Genomic DNA, 7,849 nt, shown 5'->3' with positions numbered 1-7,849 from the left:
GTCACCCATAATACCACACAGTCGAAATTTAGTAGCAAATTACCAAATAATTTCTTTGGTTAAGAAAAAGAGAGAAAAATCAGCAAGAATAGGGCTGAACCTAAACATTTGATGGCTAAAATTGAATTGTTGTGTGAAACTGAGCATTTTGTAGCATTAGCTAATCCTTTATGTCATCATAACAGAGACATTAGTTTACAAAACTTGACTGAAGTCTGTAAAACTGGCCTTTCAAAATGCATTTATTTAAGGTTTATATTTGTAAATTTTATTAAATACTGAAGAAAAGTAGAAGGGATTTAACTTGCAATTATTGCTATGACATAACCAAAGGATACTGTAACTGGAAGCATTTATTCCTCTAATTACTGTATTCAAGTGCTGTTGTTCATTACCTGGATGAACCATATGTATATGTATTTATGCATGTGAGTTGCTCATCTTCATATATGTATATACACACACAGCATATATTGTGTATCATTTAACTGTATGATTTTATAACACATGACATATGCATATCTATGGATGATTTGTAACACACAATTAACATGAAGACTTCAGTAACTGGGGTCATAAATTTATCTTCCCAGTATTTCTTAGCAATAAAAAATACATAGTGAATCTATTCCAAATGTTCAGCCATCAGTTTCCATGTAATATTCATATTATAGCTCAAAAGAATAGGCTATTTTTAGTTTAGGGTCATTGTGTGCTCAATGTACATGGTGCTTTCCAAAGAATAAACATGAGAAGCCTTTACATCAATAGTAAAGGTAAAGATAAAGGTTCCCCTGCACATGCGTGCTAGTCATTTCCAACTCTAGGGGCCGGTGCTCATCTCCGTTTCAAAGCCGAAGAGCCAGCGCTTGTCTGAGAATGTCTCCATGGTCATGTGGCCAGCATGACTAGACGCCAAAGGCACACGGAATGCTATTACCTTCCCACCGTAGTGGTCCCTATTTTTCTACTTGCATTTTTACGTGCTTTCGAACTGCTAGGTTGGCAGAAGCTGGGACGAGTAACAGGCACTCACTCTGTTACGCAGCACTTGGGATTCGACCCACGAAACTGCCAACCATCTGATCGACAAGCTCAGCATCCTAACCCACTGAGCCACTGCGTCCCTACATCAATAGTATACAACCTTAAATGGGGGAGGGACAGAATAGGAAGAGAAAGGGGATGGAGACATGACAGCAGGAGAAGAATGTGTGATTATTTCATGACAAGAAACTGTAGGAGAAACGTAGAAGTTCTGGTCCTCTTTAAAATGTATCTTAAAGAAAATAGGGAAGATAATCAAACTGTCAAAATTTAATTGCTATATGTTTATATGAAGTTTCATATTGCATAAATACTGTTTTATATTGAGCATTTCATATTTTGGAAAGAGTCTTTGGTGCCATGAAACAGCTTTTAATGAAGCAGAACATTTAGGGAACCTATAAGAGAACATGAAATTTAAATGAATTTAGTTTGAATAAATATTGCAACTTTGCTATTGTAAGTGATATCTGTCTCCTTCATCCATAGCAGGAATTAGTGGGGTGGTTGAAAAACCTATCCAATCCAAAACCTATCCACTTTTTTGTGTGACAAGTCAACTACGGCGATTTTTGATCCAATATAATTTCATAATCAACTCCCTACATATTCAGGAGTTATTTTAATGGAAGAATAGAATAGGGAGGGAAAAATCAAGATACAAAACTCGCCTGGCTATAAAATTGTTGTGATTAAGCTACAAACAAAGGTTCACACGCTCCTGCCAAAATTAGTGCTTCAATTAAACAGTGAATTAGACAGAGACCAACACAATCTCTACATGGTATGAAGTTAAACATAGTAGATTTTGGCTAATTTGAATCCATATTCACTACTTAGATGAAGATGTTGATTCAAAGTAAGAAAACAATGAGTTTTTTTGTGATGATGAGAGTAAAAACTAGACTTTGAAGAAGCAGGACAGAAATTGATGTTTTTGACTTTTGATACTGGAGAGGACTCATAATAATATTACATATAGCCAAGAAAACAAAAAGACTACAGAATCCATCCAGAGCTTTCATCCCAGGTATCAATGACCAGATTATAATATTTTGAATATATTATGCCTAGCTCTCTTAAAATGTCTACAATTATAGTACAGGTGGAAATAAAAAGAAGAGGGCAACCAGCAGTTGCAAATTGGGTGACACATAAAATGTAGCAAACTACTATTATTAATTACAGTGGTGATGAATGCACCATAGGAACATTTGAAGGACCAGGTTAAAGAAAGAATTGTGTTTAGAGAATATCTTGCTAAAAGTCAACACTGATTTGTTGGCACATAATAACAAAAATCCCATGGCAAATCTAGACAGCACACTAAAAAGCAGAGACATCACCCTGTCAACAAAAGTGCATATAGTCAAGGCTATGGTCTTCCCAGTTGCAATGTATGGCAGTGAAAGCTGGACCATAAAAAAGGCCGAGCGCCAAAGAATTGAGGCCTTTGAACTCTGGTGCTGGAGAAGAGTCCTGCGAGTCCCTTGGACTGCAAGGCGATCAAACCGGTCAGTCCTAGAGGAGATCAACCCTGACTGCTCTTTAGAAGGCCAGATCCTGAAGCTAAAACTCAAATACTTTGGCCACCTAATGAGAAGGAAGGACTCACTGGAGAAGAGCCTAATGCTGGGAAAGATTGAGGGCAAGAGAAGAAGTGTACGACAGAGAATGAGGTGGCTGGATGGAGTCACTGAAGTAGTAGGCGTGAGCTTAAATGGACTCCAGAAGATGGTAGAGGACAGGAAGGCCTGGAGGAACGTTGTCCATGGGGTCGCGATGGGTCGGACACGACTTCGCAACTAACAACAACAACAACAAAAATAACAAAAATCAAATCACTTGTATTGTACAGGATGTTGTAGACATATTAAAAATATAATGGTGTTATGTGTGAAAAAAATCATTTCATTGTTGGAATAATTGCATTATGTTTTGTTCCTTCTTACAATTAAGATTGTCTGCACATATTCATAACAATATATTGCCATTTTTCATGGGAGTTGGAAGTATTCCAGACCACTTTCTTCTTTCATTGATCAAAAGTAGTTTTTAGCATAAATATTTTTGAAAGAATGCAAGGGTAGAAAAAAAGTTCAAATAATAATAAATGTGGTATGGAATAAGAAAAAAAGTCCAGATGAACATGAATTTCAAAAATTTACTTTTATTGCTCTAGTTGAAAATATGACTTTAAAAGTATGGAATAATATAAATAAGACTTAGTTTATAAGGGATAAATTACAAATGTCACTATTGGGTAGAATCTCTGTAATTAAGGTTAATATTCTGCCTTGTTATTTTTTTATTCCAAACTATACTGTTATTGACAACTGACTTCTTTTAAACAATGACAGAAAGGTATTTCAGATTTGTATGGCATGGTAAGAATTAAATATAAACTGCCGCAAGATACAAAGAGCCTTAGTGGAGCAGTGGGCTAATGCCTCCTTAAGTAACACCAGCTGCCTGCAATTAGTGCAGGTTCGCATCCCACCAGGCTCAAGGTTGACTCAGCCTTCCATCCTTCCGAGGTAGGTAAAATGAGGACCCAGATTGTTGGGGGCAATAAGCTGACTTTGTAATAATGCCGCTTGGGGTGTGTGTGAAAGCCCTAACAAGCAGGCATATATATAGAATGAAGGCTACTGCTAAGCTTGTAAGCCGCCCTGAGTCTTCGGAGAAGGGCGGGATATAAATGTAATAAAAATAAAATAAATAAAATAAATGTAAAAAGCAGACCAGGATCACATTTGTACCATTCAGAGTCACTCTGTAAAGGAGATGGTGATTTCTAAATGTGATAAACAAACAAACAACCTGATCTAAAATTGCATTGTGAGGCATATTGTTTGATATGGATGAAAGAGTGGATGACTTTGAAAAAGGAAGCTACTGGATTTAGAAGGAATATGATTTGGGATTTGGGTGACAGGGCTATTTATAGTATGACAAAGTTAAAGTTGCCATAGATTTTAAGTCATTTTGTTTCACATATCATATTGACAGTTTGTAATAAACATAAAGCAACCCATTCCGTTATGGTTATCACCTCAGAAAGTCTTTTTCCATAAAAGAAATGATAATTACCCAACCTTGAAGCCTGATTCATGTTTACTGGAAGACAAACTAGAATAAAACAAGAGAAGTGTTGGAAAAGGAGGTCATAACTGCTCCTGCAAAACTGACAGAAAGGTTTACATTTTGTAGATGAAAAAACAAATTTTAAAAGGGACATTCCAGTCATGAGTTTCATCCCGCCATATTTCAGTAATGGCAGCTATATCATATTTAACTTCGTGTACTAGCACTTCAGGTTTACCCTGTTTGTTCCCTAAACTTTGAGCATTCGTGTATAGGCATTTGAGTCCTTCATGGGTCTTGAGTATGTTCTTATATCTCCTACTTTGTATCTGGTTTTACATCCTTTCCATCACTCTCTACTTCACTGTGTTTTTCCTTTTCTTCTTCTTCTTTCTCTTTACTCCCGACCTCCTTATATGATTGGTTAGCTAGTGGTTTTTGTTTGGAATTAGGTTCTAAAGGCCTTGAAGATTGGCCCCTCCCCCTCTATTTTAATTTAAAGCCTTTCTGATGAGTCAGTTGTTTTCTGAATATATTCATTCCAGTTTTTGTGAGGTTTGCTCCATCCCTTGCCAGTAGCCCTTCATGTAGGTAATGAAAACCATGGTATAGGAAACTGAAGTTCTCTTGATGATACCAGTTTTTAAGCCAGTGGTTAGTGTCTAAAATCCTTTGCTCCCTCATTGGATGTTGGCCATTTGTTGGAAGTCTAGATGAAAACACCATTTGAGTGCCTAATTTTTTAACTTTCTTTCCTAGCTGTTCATAACCTCTTGCTATTGTTTTTAGATTTATTGTTTTGTCATTGGTCCCCATGTGTAGAAGAAAGGGATAGTAATCTGTTGGGTTGATTATTTTAGTAAGGTTCTCAGTTACTTCTTTGATTTTTGTTCCAGGGAGACAGCATACCTCTCTAGATTGACTGTTCGGTCTGATGACTATATTTTATATTTCCCAAAGAATTGAATCTCCTATCATTGATATTTGCCTTTTTCCCCTAGGGAAGTCTCAGATACTATTCTTCCTGTCACAGGGATGCTGGGTTTTGTCTCCTTTTTAGAAACTATTGGTGACTGCTCTTTTATAGGTGTCTGCATATTTTCTTTCAAGGGGAGTCTATGAAAGCGACTGTTCAGTTCCAAAGAGGCTTCATTGGAGTCGGCAAAGGTAGACAGTTGGGGCTTTGGTTTTGGTTACTGTTTTCTTCTAAAAGTGACATGTTTCCTCCTTAGGTTTATATATAGGATTTTTTCCCCAGAAGCTGTTTGTTCCCTATTTTGTTCAATCTGGGTGTATCAATTTTCTTCCTTTTGTTCATACATGAGGTCATTTTTAGAAGCTGTTTGCTCCCTATTGTGTTTAATTTTGTTTAGGTTGTTTAGGCCATCTTGTTTAGGTTGGAGATTTTCAGTTTGTTCATTGAGGTTCAGAGTGGCTAGAGTTGCTTCTAGACCCTTTACTTTTTCTTCTAGTAATTCAACAGATGATAACAAGAAGGGGGAAAAGAAGAGGGTAGGTATTTGCATTTTAACCTAGTACTGACATGATAGTTGTGATAAGTTAATACCAAGACAGCATAAAAGGCAGATGAGAAGTACACAGTTCATTAAAGCAAATATCAACAGCAATAAAAGTGATGATTCCTCTGGATATAATTAATGCATGTAGCTTACTTCTGTAACAGCAATAGAAAGAAGATATTTGTAAATGAAAGGTCCCTTTTTACAACCAATAATGTTAAAATGCATGAAAAGATTTCTCTTGTGTACCCTCTTTCTCCCACTCAGGATGTTTAAAAGAACAAACACATAAATAAATTCCTTTTTTTAGCACAAAGCTAAACTAGCAGCCCCATCTAATAAAGTTTATTAGCATGTTGTCATGCTTGTGTCTAATTATGCAACCTGAAACTGCCAAGTCAAAAATTGGTTCTTCATTCCCCACTGCATAATTTTAAAGAAGAATCTTTTGTACTGCATATATTACATTCTGTAGAGGTGTATTATTAATGATTGCTTCTGTTCATTGTTTATACAAAAATACGATCAATAATTTTAGATGAGGCAAATTATAAAACAGGACATAACTTTCAAATTTGACAGCTTTGGAACAAAACTTGTTTGCTTTTATGTATGGCCTGGATTCTCTTCAAGCAATGTACTTTCTCACTGTAAACAAGGTAGACCAGATTCTTTTAATGATGGCTATTAAATGTTCCGAGATCCAAATTAGTCTGAAGCTCGCTTCTCATAGGTATGCTTTCTTTGCTGTCAATGAATTGGTAGTAATTTTTTTCCCAGGTAATGAAGTTACACGGACATGTTCCCAGCAACTCTTGCAATGTTTGTCTATACAGTCAAAACAACATCAGTCATGCTGGAGAGTTTAACTACTTTAAACACATAAGTGAACAGATGGTACTCAGAACAATGTAAGAGAACAGATAAGGCTACAAGAACCACATACTGTACTTCCAGATATTAAATATACCCGCTCAAAATTTAATCATTTACAGCAGGTCTTCAAACTTTGACTGTTGTGTTTATCTTTGTTTACCATCTATGTATAGCAGCAATCCAAGGGCTGTACCAAAGATCCCAGAATTCCAACCTGCTTAATATTACAAAGCAAGGAGATTAGCTGCAGTTAAAAAGTGGGTGGCTTAAATTCAGCATGTGAGCCACAAGTTAAGCAGGACTAATCTACATTTGTTGAGCTAACAATCTGACTGCAGTGTTATAGAATTTTAATGGAATCATACAAAATAAGACTAGTGCTATATACTGTTTAAGGGACGCGGTGGCTCAGTGGGTTAGGATGCTGAGCTTGTCGATCAGAAGGTCGGCAGTTTGGCAGATCGAATCCCGAGTGCCGCATAACAGAGTGAGCGCCTGTTACTCGTCCCAGCTTCTGCCAACCTAGCAGTTCGAAAGCACGTAAAAATGCAAGTATAAAAATAGGGACCACTGCGGTGGGAAGGTAACAGCGTTCCGTGCCCCTTTGGCATCTAGTCATGCCGGCCACATGACCACGGAGACGTCCTCGGACAAGCGCTGGCTCTTCGGCTTTGAAACGGAGATGAGCACCAGCCCCTAGAGTCGGAAACGACTAGCACGCATGTGCAGGGGAACCTTTACCTTACCTATATACTGTTTAGATGTTTCTGGCTTGCAATATACATCATAGACATGTCCATCATAAGGAAACTTCCACATAGCTATTATTTTACACATGACCACCATCCTCACTGTCACCACTGCCAACCATGAGAGATACGCAGATGCCAGATTAACATAAAATATTAATAAATACAGAAATCTTAATTACAACTTAAGAGAGTAATTATGTGTACAGAACTTAACTTGAATTTAAATGCTTAATCTAGAGCAAGTACTCTTGTTTTTGAGCACATAAATAAGTTCACTCGTATCTCCAATAAGCATGGTGGTGACAGAAATCAACCACACCTCTGGCACAAATCTCACTGAAAATCCAGTTGGCTGGGCTAATATAATCAGAGCCCCGAGTTTCATGCTCCCTTTTTATTTGTCTCAGAAAAAAAGCTTGCAAGCATTCAGCAGATAAAGCTTTGTAAATATTCTGTATCCAGGAGGCTGATAAGTCAATAATTGTATATTTTATTATACATAGAATTTTGAAGCTTAGATTGAGTGATTAGCAGAGTAGCATTGCTAAGGTAAACTATATATAGTTC

The sequence above is a fragment of the Vipera berus genome (genome assembly GCF_964194415.1).
Source record: "Vipera berus genome assembly, chromosome: 7".
NCBI classification, from domain to species: domain Eukaryota; kingdom Metazoa; phylum Chordata; class Lepidosauria; order Squamata; family Viperidae; genus Vipera; species Vipera berus.
Note: the sequence above shows the minus strand (reverse complement) of the source record.